The sequence below is a fragment of the Somniosus microcephalus genome, chromosome 7 (assembly GCF_052327205.1).
Source record: "Somniosus microcephalus isolate GS21.2 chromosome 7, FLI_Smic_1.0, whole genome shotgun sequence".
Classification (NCBI taxonomy): Eukaryota; Metazoa; Chordata; class Chondrichthyes; order Squaliformes; family Somniosidae; genus Somniosus; species Somniosus microcephalus.
This window is the reverse complement of record NC_140993.1, coordinates 2409781-2427810: the sequence shown is the minus strand read 5'-3', so window position 1 is coordinate 2427810 and position 18030 is coordinate 2409781. Positions and strand designations below refer to the sequence as shown.

The 18030-nt window shown below is 48.6% G+C and overlaps 1 protein-coding gene and 1 pseudogene across 2 annotated transcripts in view; one reads left to right on the top strand and one right to left on the bottom strand.

The window, feature by feature from the left end:
• Positions 1 to 18030, bottom strand: part of LOC147114457 (uncharacterized) — a 296186-nt gene that overhangs the window by 84155 nt on the left and 194001 nt on the right. The gene's annotated exons all lie outside the window — the stretch shown is intronic.
• Positions 6318 to 17992, top strand: LOC147114460 (uncharacterized; annotated as a pseudogene). Its single transcript, XR_015078942.1, has 2 exons — positions 6318 to 6599; positions 14838 to 17992. The product of XR_015078942.1 is annotated as an uncharacterized LOC147114460 (transcript).

Here is an 18030-nt window from a genome sequence, read left to right as displayed (position 1 = left end):
TGTATAAATATACATTCGCATTGTTTATATATATTCTTTTCTTAGTTTACTGGTTGTCCCTCTGTTCATGGCAAGCTGTAACATAGTGTGCCGCCAGTGTTACACAGCTTCTCTCCTCTCCCAGTAGGAATGGGAGTTTTTGGTTGTCATTCAGATTTCTGAAATCAGGGCATATTTGTGAGAATTTTTGGTAGAAATTCTCCCTGATGCCCTGATATTTTCCACAAGCTGTGAGGAAGTGCATCTCTGTCTCCACCACTCCCTGACTGCAGTGAGAGCATATCCTGTCCTCTCTTGGCAGGCCTGGTCTGCCTGTGTCTGCCTTTTTCGATCGCTAGGCTATGTTCGCTAAGTCTGTACCTTGTCAAGGTTCTTCTCAGTTTGTTATCCTTTACCATGGTCAGGTAATCAGCTATGTTGTATTGTCTGTTTAGGGCCAAGTAGCAATTGAGTTTGCTTTGGGTTTTTGTTGTTTCTGCCCAATAGGTCAGATATTTTTCCTTTTGCTTAGCGACGATTGTGTTGGGTCGAATTCTTTGTGTTACCCTGTCACTGTCTGGGGCTGGTTATTGTTGGTATTGTTAGTAGTTACTTCACTGAGTCCCAGGACTAGTTGACTGAGGGTATTCTTCTTTATGGTCAGCTCTTGGCATTTCAGGGCGTCGTAGTGATAGCATTGGGGATTGCTCATTTGTAGGTGATTCCAAAATTTGGTGGCTCTTTTTTGGATAGTGATTATTAATGGATATTGGCCTAGTTCCGCCCTGCATGCATTGTTTACTGTTTTCCTTTGAGTCCGGAGGATACTTTTACAGAATTCTGCATGTAGGATCTCAATTGGGTGTTTGTCCCATTTTGCAAATTCTTGTTGAGTTAGCGGTCCCCATACCTCACTGCCATAGAGTGCAATTGGTTCAATTACTGATTTGAAAATTTTGAGCCAAATGCTAATTGGGATTTCTATTTGGATTGATTTTTTGATGGCATAGAAAGCCCTTCTTGCTTTCTCTTTCAGTTCATTCACAGCCAGTTTGAAGTTTCCCGTAGAACTGATTTTTAAGCCCAAGTATGTGTAGTTAGTGGTTTGTTCAATTTTGGTTGTTCCTACTGTGAAATTTATTTTGGGTCCCTGATGTTTGGATCTTTGCTGGAACAAAAGGACTTTGGTTTTTTGGGGATTTATTGTCAGGGCCCAAGTCTGGCAGTACGACTCCAGCAGGTCCAGGTTTTGCTGTAGCCCCTCTTTAGTAGGTGACAGCAGAACCAGGTCATCTGCATAGAGGAGGAATTTAACCTTGGATTCATATAGGGTGAGGCCGGGTGCTGTAGATTGTTCAAGTAGTTTTGCCAATCCATTTATGTAAATATTAAAGAGTCTCTCTCTCTCCTCCCCCCTCTCTCTCTCTCTCCTCCCCCCTCTCTCTCTCTCCTCCCCCTCTCTCTCTCTCTCTCTCTCCTCCCCCCTCTCTCTCTCTCTCTCTCCTCCCCCCTCTCTCTCTCTCTCCTCCCCCCTCTCTCTCTCTCTCTCTCTCCTCCCCCCTCTCTCTCTCTCTCTCTCCTCCCCCCTCTCTCTCTCTCTCTCCTCCCCCCTCTCTCTCTCTCTCTCTCCTCCCCCCTCTCTCTCTCTCTCTCCTCCCCCCTCTCTCTCTCTCTCTCCTCCCCCCCTCTCTCTCTCTCTCTCTCTCCTCCCCCTCTCTCTCTCTCTCTCTCTCCTCCCCCTCTCTCTCTCTCTCCTCCCCCTCTCTCTCTCTCTCTCCTCCCCCCTCTCTCTCTCTCTCTCTCCTCCCCCCTCTCTCTCTCTCTCTCTCTCTCCTCCCCCTCTCTCTCTCTCCTCCCCCCTCTCTCTCTCTCTCTCCTCCCCCTCTCTCTCTCTCTCTCCTCCCCGCCTCTCTCTCTCTCTCCTCCCCCCCTCTCTCTCTCTCCTCCCCCCTCTCTCTCTCTCTCTCCTCCCCCCTCTCTCTCTCTCTCTCCTCCCCCCTCTCTCTCTCTCTCTCTCCTCCCCCTCTCTCTCTCTCTCCTCCCTCCTCCCCCCCTCTCTCCCCCCCCCCAAGTCTCTCTCTCTCTCTCTCTCTTCCCCCCCCCCAGTCTCTCTTTCTCTCTCCCCTCCCGCCGTCTCTCTCTCTCTCTCTTCCCACAACAACATGCCCTCAAAAAACCCTCGGCACTGCTGGGCACTCCAGCTAGTAAAAGATGTAATCGCAGAGCACTTAGAAAACAGTGACAGGATCAGACAAAGTCAGCATGGATTTACAAAAGGTAAATCGTCCTTCTCTAATCCAGTGGAATTTTTTGAGGATGTAACTGGTAGAATAGATAAGGGAGAACCAGTGGATGTGGTGTATTTGGACTTTCAGAAGGCTTTCGATAAGGTCCCGCATAAGAGATTAACGTGTAAAGTTAAAGCACATGGGATTGGGGGTAAGGTACTGACTTGGATAGAGAACTGGTTGGCAGACAGGAAGCAAAGAGTTGGAATAAACGGCTCTTTTTCCGAGTGGCAGGCAGTGACAAGTGGGGTACCACAGGGATCAGTCCTAGGACCCCAGCTATTCACAATATGTATAAATGATCTAGACGAGGGAACTAGATGTAAGATCGCCAAGTTTGCAGACGACACAAAGCTGGGTGGGTGTGTGTGCTGTGAGGAGGATGTCGAGAAACTCCAGTATGATTTGGACAGGTTGGGTGATTGGGCAGAAGCATGGCAGATGCAATATAACGTGGATAAATGTGAGGTTATCCACTTTGGTGGCAAAAACAGGAAGGCAGATTATCTGAATGGCAATAGATTGGGAGAAGGGGAAGTGCAACGAGACCTGGGCGTCCTGTCGCTGAAGGTAAGCATGCAGGTCCAGCAGGCTGTTAAGAAGGCAAATGATATGTTGGCCTTCATAGCGAGAAGGTTCGAGTACAAGAACAAGGATGCCTTGCTGCAGTTGTACAGGGCCTTGGTGAGACCACACCTTGAGTATTGTGTGCAGTTCTGGTCGCCTTATCTGAGGAAGGATGTTCTTGCCATGGAGGGAGTGCAGCGAATATTCACCAGACTGATATCTGGGATGGCAGGAACGACGTATGAGGAGAGATTGGGTCGATTGGGCTTATACTCGCTGGAGTTTAGAAAAATGAGAGGGGATCTCATTAAAACTTAGAAAATTCTAACAGGACTAGACAGACTAGATGCAGGAAGGATGTTCCCGATGGCCGGGGAGTCCAGAACCAGGGGTCACAGTCTAAGGATAAGGGGTAAGCCATTTAGGACAGAGATGAGGAGGAATTTCTTCACCCAGAGAGTGGTGAACCTGTGGAATTCTCTACCACAGAAGGCAGTAGAGGCAAATTCATTAAATATATTCAAGAAGGAGTTGGATATATTTCTTAAGGCTAAAGGGATCAAGGGATATGGGGAGAAGGCAGGAACAGGGTACTGAAATTGGATGATCAGCCATGATCTCATTGAATGGCGGAGCAGGCTCGAGGGGCCGAATGGCCTACTCCTGCTCCTATCTTCTATGTTTCTATGAACCCCAGGACCAGGCCCCTACGGGGAATAGGTATGCAGATCTAGCCGCAAAACTAGCTGCGGAAGAAATGCAACCAGAGGACGCGTTCAAAAATGAAATAAGTATGGTCAGGATAGTCAGTGGGGTACAGGAAGTGAATATAATGGAGATACAAGAAAATACTAGTAAAGAGAAAAAGGAGAAATGGAGACAAGCTGACGCGCAATTACAAGAGGGAATTTGGAAATGGGGCCCCCGTAACCAGGTGGTGGCACCGGAATGTTGTAGACAACTGATGGCGCTATACCATGGTGTAACACATACTGGCAGAAGTAACATGTTGCACCTACTGACACAGTACTGGTGGTGGCCAAAGATAGGTCGGGAAGTAGTGAAATATTGCCACCGCTGTATAATATGCACAAGAATAATGTAGGACAGAGATGTCGAGTTAGAGTAGCAAACCAACCCAGGCCCCACGGACCCTGGGAACATTTACAAATTGACTTTACCGGCCCCTTAGCGCAGGACCGGGGGAAGAAATATTGCCTGGTAATAATTGACCAATTTACCAGGTGGGTGGAAGCCTTTGCCACCCGAGACTGCTCTGCAAAAACAGTTGCACTAATATTGGCTACCGAGGTTATACCCTGTTGGGGAGTGCCTCTGCAAATTGACTCAGACAACGGCACTCATTTCACCGGCAAAATAATGAAAGAAATCTGTAAGCTGCTACATGTGACACAAAAATATCACGTACCATATCACCCCCAGAGCTCGGGGATGGTAGAAAGAATGAATAGGACACTGAAAAACGCGCTGACAAAAGTCATCCAAGAAACAGGGAAGGGATGGTCGGAATTATTACCCAGCATACTAATGAGGCTGCGAGCCACCCCAGGACGAACGACCAGACTGCCCCCCTATGAATTAATGACAGGACGAGCTATGAGACTACCGGAGGATTTGGCTGGAGGGGTGGGAGAACCAGGACCAGTACAAGATAGATTAAGGCGATACTTAGTGGAACTAAATCAGGAGCTACAAGCACTAAATAAAGAAGTGAGGAACCAACAACAGATTAAAGATCTAGAAAGGCAGAATGCTGGACTTAAACCAGATGAGTTGCCCAGAATAGGTCAACAAGTAATGACGCAAGTTATCGGAAGAAAAGGAATGGGGCCCGTTAGATGGGGCCATGTACTGTATTAATGACAAGTGATACATGTGTTTGTCTACAGGAACCGATGGGTATGCGATGGAAGCAATGGACCCAGGTGAAACCATTTAACACTGAAGACCCCCATTCTACCCTCTCCTCTAGGGGAAAGAGCTCGGAAGACGACCAGGCCTCTGTTTAAAATTACAGATAAACATGGATCCAGGAGACCCTTTATATCAGAGGGTCCGTCTCGGGGAGAAGAAGCTCTCCTGGTTTACCCTTACGCCTGAGAACTCATTTTTAATGTGGAAGCAAGTCATCCTCGGTTCCGAGGGACTGCCTAAGAAGAAGCAGATATAATTGGAGTAAGACTTCTTTACTCCTGTACTCAAATACTCTTGTAATGAAGGCCAGCATACCATTTGCTTTCTTAACCGCCTTTCACGACCACCGGACGTCCCAAAGCGCTTTACAGCCAATGAAGTACGTTTGAAGTGTAGTCACTGTTGTAATGTGGGAAACGCAGCAGCCAATTTGCGCACAGCAAGCTCCCACAAACAGCAATGTAATAATGACCAGATAATCTGTTTTTTCGTCATGTTGACTGAGGAATAAATATTGGGCTCAAAACACCGAGGATAACTTCTTTGAAATAGCACCACGGGATCTTTTACATCCACCTGAGGGGGCAGACGGGGGCCTCGCTTTAACGTCTCATCCGTAGGACAGCACCTCTGACAGTGCGGCGCTCCCTGAGCACTGTCCCTCCGACAATGCAACGCTCCCTCAGTACTGACCCTCCGATGGTGCGGCGCTCCCTCAATACTGCCCCTCCGACGGTGCGGCGCTCCCTCAGTATTCCCCCTCCGACGGTGCGGCGCTCCCTCAGTACTGCCCCTCCGACAGTGTAGCGCTCCCTCAGTACTGCCGCGACAGTGCGGCGCTCCCTCAGTACTGCCCCTCCGACAGTGCGGTGCTCCCTCAGTACTGCCCCTCCAACAGTGCGGTGCTCCCTCAGTACTGCCCCCCCGACAGTGCGGCGCTCCCTCAGTACTGCCCCCCCGACAGTGCGGCGCTCCCTCAGTACTGCTCCTCCGACAGTGCGGCGCTCCCTCAGTACTGCCCCCCCGACAGTGCGGCGCTCCCTCAGTACTGCCCCTCCGACAGTGCGGCGCTTCCTCAGCACTACACTGGAGTGTCATCCTCGCTTTATATGCTCAAGTCCCTGGAGCGGGATTTGAACCCACAACCTTCTGACTCTACTATCCACTGAGCCACAGCTGACTCGGGTCTTTTACACAGTTTCATCATAACTTCCTTGCTTTTGCACTCTCCGCCTCCCCTAAAGCAGGGGAGTTATGATGAATTGTTAAACAGTTTTTTTTTTGCAGAGTGACCAAGGCTGTCTGTAGGAAACAATTGTGCATTTGGAAGAAGCTTGTATTGTGAAGCTTCTGCCCCTTTGCCAGGCCCCCAGATTCCAGCCCCGGCTCTGTGCTGCCTGAGCTGCTCTCACCTGGGGACAGCACGTCACAATCGGCCCCAGCGCACCTGAGCTGGAGGAAGCCCCGCCCCCTTGCCGCGCCGCCATTGATTGGAGGACCAGGCCGCCCAGTTCAGTCCTCCCGCCTCAGCCCTCGTCCTATTGGTCAGAGCTCCCGTCAGTCAAACGCCGGGCCGGCCTCCATCCACCTGATTGGGCCGCTTCCTCTGATGACGTCACAATCGGTCCCCAGCGAGGGAAGTTCCCGCCCCCTAGCCACGTCGCCATTAGTTGGAGGACCAGGCCGCCCAGTTCAGTCCTCCCAACTCAGCCCTCTTCCTATTGGTCAAAGCTCCCGTCAGTCAGAATCACATTGCTCCAGCTCACTCTGCCACCCCGCGCGGTCAATCCGCTCCGTTCGGCGTCCGCGGAGGGCGCGCCCGACTCTCAGGTTTGGTTTTCTCGTATTTTACTTTATAATCTCGCTCTCCGCTCCCCCCTCACCTCGATTTAAATCGATTCCCAACACTACTTTACCACGGCCGCTGATTCCGCCTCTTCCTCGGATCCGGCCTTCCGTCTGCTGCCCGGAGGCCCCGCGCAGGCGCACGGGCAGCCTCGTTTTGTGCTGGGGCCGAATGAGCATGCGCAGCCCCGGCTCGCCACATTTAAAGGGACACCCACCCCCTCCACATTTAAAGGGACACCCACCCTCTCCACATTTAAAGGGACACCCAACCCTTCCACATTTAAAGGGACACCCACCCCCTCCACATTTAAAGGGCCACCCACCCCCTCCACATTTAAAGGGACACCCACCCCTCCACATTTAAAGGGACACCCACCTCCTCCACATTTAAAGGGACTCCCTCCCCCCCCTCTCATGTGTTCTTCAGATTAAACAAAGAAGAAACATAGAAGATAGGTTTCGGCCCCTCGAGTCTGCTCCGCCATTCAATGAGATCATGGCTGATCATCCAAACTCAGTACCCTGTCCCTGCTGTCTCCCCATATCCCTTGATCCCTTTAGCCTTAAGAAATATATCTAACTCCTTCATATTTATTGAATTGGCCTCCACTGCCTTCTATGGTAGAGAATTCCACAGGTTCACCACTCTCTGGGTGAAGAAATTCCTCTTCATCTCTAAGTCTAAGGATAAGGTAAGCCATTTAGGACAGAGATGAGGAGGAATTTCTTCACCCGGAGAGTGGTGAACCTGTGGAATTCTCTACCACACAAGGCAGTTGAGGCCAATTCATTAAATGTATTCAAGAAGGAGTTAGATATATTTCTTAAGGCTAAAGGGATCAAGGGATATGGGGAGAAGGCAGGGACAGGGTACTGAATTTGGATGATCAGCCATGATCTCATTGAATGGCGGAGCAGGCTCGAAGGGCCGAATGGCCTACTCCTGCTCCTATCTTCTATGTTTATTAATCTTTTAGTCATTCTTTGCTGTTTTTCACATTCTGTCCACTCTTCTGACCTGCCTGCCACCCTTGGACAATTATATGCTTTTTCTTTAAGTTTGATACTATCTTTAAGTTTTTTAGTTAACCACGGATGGTGGGTCCTCCCCTTGGAATTTTTCTTTCTCGTTGGAATGTATCTATTCTGTGTATTTTGAAATATCCCCTTAAATGTCTGCCACTGCAACTCTATTGACCTATCCCTTAACCTAATTTGCCAGTTCACTTTAGCTTGCTCTGCTATCATGCCCTCATAATTGCCCTTATTTAAGTTTAAAATACTAGTCTTGGACCCACTCTTCTCTCCCTCAAACTGAATGTAAAATTCAATCATATTATGATCGTTACTACCTAGAGGTGCCTTCTCTATGAGGTCATTAATTAATCCTATCTCGTTGCACAATACCAGGTCTAGTATAGCCTGCTCTCTGGTTGGCTCCAGAACGTGCTGTTCTAAGAAACTATCCCGAAAATATTCCATGAACTCCTCATCTAGGCTTCCTTTGCCCATCTGATTTTTCCAGTCTATATGTAGATTAAAATCCCGCATGATTATTGCCATACCTTTCTGACAAGCTCACATTATTTCTTCCTTTATACTCCATCCTACTGTGGTTACTGTGAGGGGGCCTGTACACCACTCCCACAAGTGACTTCTTGCCTTTATCATTTCTCATCTTACCACGCAGGTGCAGCAAGCAATTAGGAAAGCAAATGGTATGTTAGTCTTTATTACAAAAGGATTGGCGTATAAGAGTAAAGAAGTCTTACTACTATTATATAGAAACATAGAAACATAGAAGATAGGAGCAGGAGTAGGCCATTCGGCCCTTCGAGCCTGCTCCGCCATTCAATGAGATCATGGCTGATCATCCATTTTCAGTACCCGGTCCCTGCCTTCTCCCCATATCCCTTGATCCCTTTAGCCTTAAGAAATATATCCAACTCTTTCTTGAATATATTTAATGAACTGGCCTCCACCGCCCTCTGTGGCAGAGAATTCCACAGGTTCACCACTCTCTGGGTGAAGAAATTCCTCCTCATTTCAGTCCTAAATGGCTTACCCCTTATCGTTAGACTATGACCCCTGGTTCTGGACTCCCCGGCCATCAGAAACATCCTTCCTGCATCTAGTCTGTCCAGGCCTGACAGAATTTTATAGGTTTCGATGAGATCCCCTCTCAATCTTCTAAACTCCAGTGAGTATAAGCCCAATCGACACAATCTCTCCTCATACGTCATTCCTGCCATCCCAGGTATCAGTCTGGTGAATCTTCGCTGCACTCCTTCCATGGCAAGAACGTCCTTCCTCAGGTAAGGCGACCAAAACTGCACACAATACTCAAGGTGCGGTCTCACCAAGGCCCCGTACAACTGTAGCAAGACATCCTTGTTCCTGTACTCGAACCCTCTTGCTACGAAGGCCAACATACCATTTGCCTTCTTAACCGCCTGCTGCACCTGCATGCTTACCTTCAGCGACTGGTGCACAAGAACACCCAGGTCTCTTTGCACTTCCCCTTCTCCCAATCTATTGCCATTCAAATAATAATCTGCCTTCCTATTTTTGCCACCAAAGTGGATAACCTCACATTTATCCACATTATAGTGCATTTGCCATGTTTCAGCCCAATCACCCAACCTGTCCAAATCGGACTGGAGTTTCACGACATCCTCCTCACAGCATACCCTCCCACCCAGCTTTGTGTCGTCTGCAAATTTGGAGATATCACATCCAATTCCCTCGTCCAGATCATTAATATATATTGTGAACAGCTGGGGCCCAGGACCGATCCTTGCGGTACCCCACTAGTCACTGCCTGCCACTCGGAAAATGACTCGTTTATTCCAACTCTTTGCTTTCTGTCCGCCAACCAGTTCTCTATCCAAGTCAATACCTTGCCCCCAATCCCATGTGCCTTGGTGAGACCACACCTGGAGTATTGTGTACAGCTTTGGTCTCCTTACCTCAGGAAGGATATACTTGCCATAGAGGGAGTGCAACAAAGGTTCACCAGACTGGTTCCTGGGATGGGGGGATTGTCCTATGAGGAGAGATTGAGGAGACTAGGCCGATATTCCCATGAATTTTGAAGAATGAGAGGTGATGTCATTGAAACATCTACAATTCTTACAGGGCTTGACAGGGTAGATGCTGGGAGACTGTTTCCCCTGGCTGGGGAGTCTAGAACCAGGGGTCACAGTCTCAGAATAAGGGGTCGGCCATTTAGGACTGAGATGGGGAGAAATTTCTTCACTCAGAGGGTGGTGAACCTGTGGAATTCTCTGCCCCAGAGGGCTGTGGAGGCTCAGTCATCGAGTATAATCAAGGCTGAGATCGATAGATTTTTGGACTCATGGGGAATCAAGGGATATGGGGATCGGGCGGGAAGGTGGGGATGAGGTAGAAGATCAGCCATGATCTTATTGAATGGCGGAGCAGGCTCGAAGGGCCGAATGGCCGACTCCTCCTATTTCTTATGTTCTTAAGAAAGCTGTTTGCTATAGCCTGCTGCACCATGACAAATACACAGAGGATTTCAGTTATGTGGAGAGACTGGAGAAGCTGGGATTGTTCTCCTTGGAGCAGAGAAGGTGCAGCAGAGATTTAATAGAGGTGTTCAAAACATGAAGGGTTTTGATAGAGTAAATAGGAGCATGGGAACAGGAGGAGGCCATTCAGCCCCTCCAGCCTATTCCACCACGCAATGAGATCATCGCCGATCTGTGTCTTAACTCCACCCACCTGCCTTGGCTCCATATCCCTTTGCTCCCTTGTCTAGCAAAAATCTATCGCTCTCGGATTTAAAATAATTAATTGAGCTGGCATCGACTGCTTTCTGTGGGAGAGGGTTCCACACTTCTACCACCCTTTGTGTGAAGAAGTGTTTCCCAACTTCTCTCCTGAATAGCCTGGCTCTGATTTTAAGGTGATGTCCCCTTGTCCTCGACTCCCCCACCGGCAGAAAAAGTTTCTCTCTATCTACTCGACCAATTCCTTTCAAAATCCTAAAATCCTCAATCACTCCTTAACCTTCTAGATTCCAGGGAACACAAGCCTAGTTTATGTAATCTCTCCCTCATAATCTAACCCTTGGAGCCCGGGTAACATTCTGGTGAATCTGTGCTGCACTCCTTCCAAGGCCAGCATATCCTTTCTGAGGTGCGGTGCCCAGAACTGTACACAGTGCTCCAGGGAGTTCCTGGGAGTTAATGTGCGTAGGTCCCTGAACGTGGCGGGACATATTGAGAGAGTGGTTAACAAAGCATATGGGATATTGGGCTTCATAAATAGAGGTATTGAGTACAAAAGTAGAGAAGTTATGCTGAACCTTTATAAAGCGCTGGTTAGGCCACAACTGGAGTCTTGCGTCCAGTTCTGGTCACCACACTTTAGGAAGGATGTGAAGGCCCTTGAGAGGGTGCAGAGGAGATTTACCAGAATGGTTCCAGGGATGGGGGATCTTAGCTACAAGGACAGGTTGGAGAAGCTGGATTTGTTTTCATTAGAGCAAAGGAGGTTGAGGGGTGATTTGATAGAGGTGTACAAGATTATGACGGGTTTGGATAGGCTAGACGGGGAAAGGCTGTTCCCACTAGTTGATGGTACAAGGACTAGGAGACACAGATTTAAGGTTTTGGGCAAGAGATACAGGGGGGATGTGAGGAAAAACTTTTTTATGCAGCGAGTGGTGAGGACCTGGAACTCGCTGCCGACGGAAGTGGTGGAAGCGGAGACACACACAATGTTTTCAAGGGGAGACTGGATAGACACTTGAGGGAAATAAACTTGCAGGGCTACGGGGAGAGAGCGGGGGAATGGGACTGACTGGATTGCTCTGCAGAGAGCTGGCACGGACTCGATGGGCTGACTGGCCTCCATCTGTGCCATCATGACTCTATCACTCCCTGGGGTCTAACCAGGGCTTTGTATAGCTGTAGCTTATAAGGAGAAACTGTTTCCAGTGGCAGGAGGGTCGGTAACCAGAGGACACAGATATAAGGTCATTGACAAAAGAACCAGAGGCGAGGTGAGGAGAATTTTATTTACGCAGCGAGTTGTTGTGATCTGGAATGCGCTGCCTGAAAGGGCAGTGGAAGCAGAGTCAATAATAACGTTCAATGGGGAATTGGATAAATACTTGAAGGGGAAAAATTTGCAGGGCTGTGGGGAAAGAGCAGGGGAGTGGGACTAAATGGAGAGCTCGTTGAAAGAGCCGGCACAGGCACGATGGGCTGAATGGCCTCCTTCTGTGCTGTATGATTCTAGGAGCCACTCCTGGAGCGGAGTGGTGCCTGCAGGGATCGCTTGGCAGGAAATTGGGAGGCGGTGGTTCACACGCAGACAGCACCTGATTTCGAGACGCTGTCCTTTTAAAATCAGTCCTCCACAGGCAAAGAGGGTCCCGGTCCCTTTAATGAAAATCACACTGAAAAGGAGAGTCCCTGTCCCTTTAAGAGCCCTCTGCCCACCACTCCCACCTTTTTCTTAAAGTCTTTGAAATTAATAATAAAGAAGTTCATGCAGAAAAAATGTGTGTGCCTGTCTGTATTTTAGTGAGTATCTGTGTCTGTCTTACTGTATGTGTGTGTGTGTCTGTGTAGAATAGCATCATAGAATGATACAGTACAGAAGGAGGCCATTCGGCCCATCGTGCCTGTGCCGGCTCTTTGAAAGAGCGATCCAATTAATCCCACTCCCCCTGCTCTATCCCCATAGCCCTGTAAATGTTACCCCTTCAAGTATTTACCTCAATCTCTTTTGAATTATAATATTGAATCTGCTTCCACCGCCCTTTCAGGCAGCGCAATCCAGATCACAACAACTTGGTGTAAAAATCGGTTTCCTCTTGTCACCTCTGGTTCTTTTGCCAATCGCCTTAAATCTGGTTTCTGTCCCTTCAGCCATTGGAAACGGTTTCTCCTTATTTACTCTCTCAAAATCCATCCTGATTTTGAACAACGCTATCAAATCTCCTCTTAATCTTCTCTGCTTAAGGAGAACAACCCCAGCTTCTCCCGTCTCTCCACATAACTAAAGTCCCTCATCCCTGGTCCCATTCTCGTAAATTTCTTCTGCACCCTCTCGAAGGCCTTGACATCCTTCCTAAAGTGTGGTGCCCAGCGGAAGCCTAGCCAGTGTTTTATAAAGGCTTAGCATAACTTGCTTGCTTTTGTACTCTATTCCTCTATTAATAAAGTCAAGGATCCTGTTTGCTTTTTTAACAGCCTTCTCAACTTGTCCTGCCACCTTCTAAGATTTGTGTACATACCCCCCGAGGCCTCTCTGTTCCTGCACCCTCTTTAAAACTGGACCATTTAGTTTATATTGCCTCTCCTCATTCTTCCTGCCAAAGTGAATCACTTCACACTTCTCTACATTAAATTTAATCTGCCACGTTTCTGCCCATTTCACCAGTCTGGCTACGTCCTCCTGAAGCCTGTTACTATCCTCATTGTTTGCTACATTTTCGTGTCCTCTGTAAATTTTGAAATTATGCCCTGGATCCCCAAGTCCAGGTCAGTAATATATATCAAAAAAGCAGTGGTCTGAATCAATGTTCACGTTAAGTTGCGCGGCCACGCAGCGGTCTGGAGGTCCCGCGCAGCCGACTCACCGCTCTATAAATGGAATAAACTCTCATGCGCGGAAATTTGAATGGCCGTGCAGCCCGTTAAAGGGGCCGCGAACCTCAAATAAAATTAGAGGGAGCACTGGTCCTAATACCGACCCCTGGGGAAACATCACTGTTTACCTCCCTCCAGTCTGAAAAGAAACCGTTCACCACTACTCTCTGCTTTCTGTCCCTTGGCAGGAAATTGGGAGGGGGCGAGAGCAAACAGCACCTGATTTCTCACCAAACACTCAGGGGAGCAGGGGATTAGCCCTACTTTAAATGTCAGTCTCTTACATATACATTATAAAAAGGGAGACGCTGTCCCTTTAAAATCAGTCATCCACGGGGACGCGGTCCCTTTAATGAAAATCACACAGAAAAAGAGAGTGCCTGTCCCTTTAAGAGAAACATCCACCACTCCCATATTCTCTTAAAGTGCTTAAAATTAACAATTAAAAATGCTGAAAATTATATTAAGAAAATTAATTCAGTGAGAAGAAATATTTTTACTCAAGTATTTTCTCCAGACTGTTTCTTGTTTCTGTTTCATCAATTTGAAAACGAACTGCTTTTTTAAAAACAAATACCTTCTGCAAAACAAACTTAAGTCTGAGCTGTAAAATGTGAAAGGAAGATTAAAAATAAACTTTCCCAGGCTCACAGATCCTGAGCAGGCCCCTTTACAAAATGGCGGTGGGCCGATCCGTCCAATGAGCCGGTTCCAGGTCCCGCCTCCTCCTTCGCCGCGATTGGTTGGAGGACCAAAGCCCCTCGGTCGGTCCTCCAGGCTCAGCCTCCCCTCGCTCATTGGTGGATAGCTCAGTGTCAGTCAGTGCATGCTGGCGACGTCGTGACGTTGCAGAGTGGGCGGTTGGAGGAGGCGGGAAATTAAATTAATTTAAATTAAATCTCCCATCAGCCTCTGTGCCAATCAGCCGATGCAAGCCCCGCCCCTCAGGCTTGCCGATTGGTTGGAGGACCCGCCGCCAGCTCGCTCGTCCAGCCCCGCCCTGCTCGCTCCCTATTGGTCGGAAGCTCCCGTCAATCAGGCCCTGGGCCTGGGTCACGTGTCCCTGGAGCGCGCTCCGCCAAACTGAAGAAGCTCTGCTCGGGGCCCGGATCCACGGACTCTCAGGTTTGGATTCCCCTTTATTCTCTCCCTTCCTCTGATCTCAATCGGATCTGGGGGGAAACTCACTTTCTCTCACTGATTGCGGCTCTTCACCAACACCAACTTTACAAAGAAAGCCCCGTGTGGCAGTCTGGAGCTCAGGGGCCCAGCGCGCAGGCGCGGGGAAGGATGATTGACAGGGGTCCAGGGTGTGTGCTGAGCATGCGCGGAGCGGGCCGGGCGCTTGTGGAGCAGGAGAGGGCGGGGCCATGGGGCGCATGCGCGGGGTCGGCCACAATTCAGCGCGGCGGCTGGAGTGCTTTCTGGAGCGTGGGGGCTTGTGGGGATTGCAGCCGCCATTGCTGTTGATCCTTTCAACCAACCTGTGCAGCAGCTGGAGCCTGAAAATCAGCTTCACTGCCCCTGGGCTGGGAAAGGGGGACATGAGGCAACATTCTCCCTCTTACCCCTTTCTACACTCCTTTTACAGGGTTTTAGAAGTGGAGCATTTACACACAGGAAGCTCAGAAGAAACATCACGTCAAGATCTGACAGAGTCGCTCGAATCATCAGGACCTGAATATCATCGGTCTTTGCACATGGAAGGAGAGAGCAGCGATCGCAGCGCAGACAAACCGCACACGTGTTACGTGTGTGGACTCGGATTCAGCCGATCGCCTGACCTGGTGAGACACGTGCACCGTCACACCGGGGAGAAACCGGGTAAAGGTGGGGATGGTGGGAATGGATTCAGTTCCCCATCCACATCAGAAGTTCATCCGCACAGTCACCCTGGGGACAGTCCGTTCACCTGCTCTGTGTGTGGGAAGGGATTCACTTGCACATCCCACCTGCTGAGACACCAGCTTGTCCACACTGATGAGAGGCCGTTTCAATGTTCCGACTGTGGGAAGAGGTTTAAAAGTTCCATGAATCTGACAACACACCAGCGTTCTCACAATGGAGAGAGACCGTACATCTGCTCTGTGTGTGGGAAGGGTTTCACTGTGTCATCCAAACTGCAGACACACCAGCAAGTTCACACTGGGGAGAGGCCATTTCCCTGCTCCGTGTGTGGAAAGGGATTCACTGATTCATCTACCCTGCTGACACACCAGCTTGCTCACACTGATGAGAGAGCATTTAAATGTTCTGTCTGTCAGAAGAGCTTTAAATGCTCCAGGGACCTAAAGCAACACCAGCTTGTTCACACTGATGAGAGAGCGTTTACATGTTCTGACTGTGGGAAGAGCTTTAAAAACTCCAATAACCTGCTGAGACACCAGCTTGTCCACACTGATGAGAGGCCATTTCAATGTTTCAACTGTGGGAAGAGCTTTTAAAGCTCCGAGGATCTGAAGGAACACCAGCTTGTTCACACTGATGAGAGACCGTTTACATGTTCTGACTGTGGGAAGAGCTTCAAATTCTCCAGGGATCTGAAGCAACACCAGCTTGTTCACACTGTTGAGAGACCGTTTACATGTTCCGACTGTGGGAAGAGCTTTAAAAGCTCCGGGGATCTGAAGGAACACCAGCTTGTTCACACTGATGAGAGACCGTTTACATGTTCCGACTGTGGGAAGAGCTTTAAAAGCTCCAAAGACCTGCTGAGACACCAGCGAGTTCACACCGATGAGCGACCCTTTAAATGTTCTGACTGTGGGAAGAGCTTTAAAAGCTCCGGGGTTCTGACCAGACACCAGCGAGTTCACACTGGGGAGAGTCCGTTCACCTGCTCCGTGTGTGGAAAGGGATTCACTGATTCATCTACCCTGCTGCGACACCAGCTTGTTCACACTGATGAGAGACACTTTAAGTGTTCTGTCTGTCAGAAGAGCTCTATATGCACCGGGGACCTGAAGCAACATCAGCTTGTTCACACTGATGAGAGAGCCTTTAAATGTTCTGTCTGTCAGAAGTGCTTTAAATGCACTGGGAACCTGAAGCAACACCAGCTTGTTCACACCGATGAGAGAGCATTTACATGTTCTGACTGTGGGAAGAGCTTTAAATACTCCAATAAACTGCTGAGACACCAGCGAGTTCACACTGATGAGAGACCCTTTAAATGTTCTGACTGTGGGAAGAGCTTTAAAAGCTCTGGGGAACTGAAGCAACACCAGCTTGTTCACACTGATGAAAGACCCTTTACATGTTCTGACTGTGGGAAGAGCTTTAAATACTCCAATCACCTGCTGAGACACCAGCGAGTTCACACTGTTCTATAGCGCAGGGCCCTGTAGACAGCCGGGGTGACATGAACGTGGAATGGATGAATGTTTTATAAATTCCTGTACTATTGTTTAATCTTTCAATCTGTTGTGCTGATGATTCCCTTGATTTGACTGTTCATGTTATTTTTTTCCCTTATCAGAGGCAATTGCCTATTAAAAGTCAACCATGTGCCCCCTTTTTAAAGGGGCACAACCAATAAAACCTGTAACATAACAAAAAAAAGTTTAAAGGGAATTTAACAAATTAAATTAAAATTCTATTTTCGGTGGTGATGATGCACGCCAGTCCCTCCGGTACCCACCGGTCATGGAAGACCTCGAGCGCGCCGGTGGACTGTTCATGTTATCACATAGAATAGGTCGACAAGTAAAGGCACAACGTCTGGGTGTGAATCTAATAATAACCTCACGGACCATATAGGTGTGATACCCAGACGGGCTTGTGGTTATGGTCTGGTCACAGATGGACTAAATCCCCTTTACTCACCTCTACAACAGGTGATGGAGATTCACAATCTGCACAGGGTGGGGAAGGAACCTAGGAACAGGACGAGGCCATTCAGCCCCTCGAACCTATTCCGCCATTCAATCAGATCACGGCTAATCCGTATCTCACTCCATCTACCCGCCTTGGTTCCGTAAGCTTTAATACCCATAACCAACAAATTCTATCAATCTCCATTTTGATATTTTCAGTTGACCCCTAGCCTCAACAGCTTCTTGTGGGAGTGTGATCCAGATTTCCACTACCCTGTGTGTGAAGAAGTGCTTCTTGACATCACCCCTGAATGGTCGAGCTCTAATTTTAAGGTTATGCCTCCTTGTTCTAGAATCGCCCACCACCCCCACCAGAGGAAATAGTTTCTCTCTCGACCCTATCAAATCCTTTAGTCATCTTAAACACCACAATTAGATCACCCCTTAATCTCCTATACTCGGGGGAATACCAGCCTTGTCTGTGCAACCTGTCCTCATAACTTAACCCTTTTAGCTCCGGTATCATTCTGGTGAATCTGTGCTGCGATCCTCCAAGGCCAGTATATCCTTCCTGAGGGGCGGTGCCCAGAACGGAACAGGAGGGCAGACTGACTGCGGCCTGCTCGACTGTTCAAGGTCAAAGCTTACACAATCTGGTGACAGTTGTGAAAGGTGAGATGTAACAAAGGCAGCTGTTGAACTATTGGAAAAACAAGGCTACCTATTGTATTCTGCCCAGCAACAGACTCAGGAAGCTAAGGGTAGAAAACATCCAGACTTAGTGCCAACCATGAGCGACATTCGAGCAAGAACAACAAGAACATCGTCAACTCGCCCAGAACAGGGTCCTGATCACCCTCGGTTCTGAGTGGTGCACCCCGGAACAAGGTTGTTTGACTTTGTTATGTCATGTCTAAATATCAAATATTTATAACAATTCTAGAGTCTCATGTGATTCTACCAGGGCAG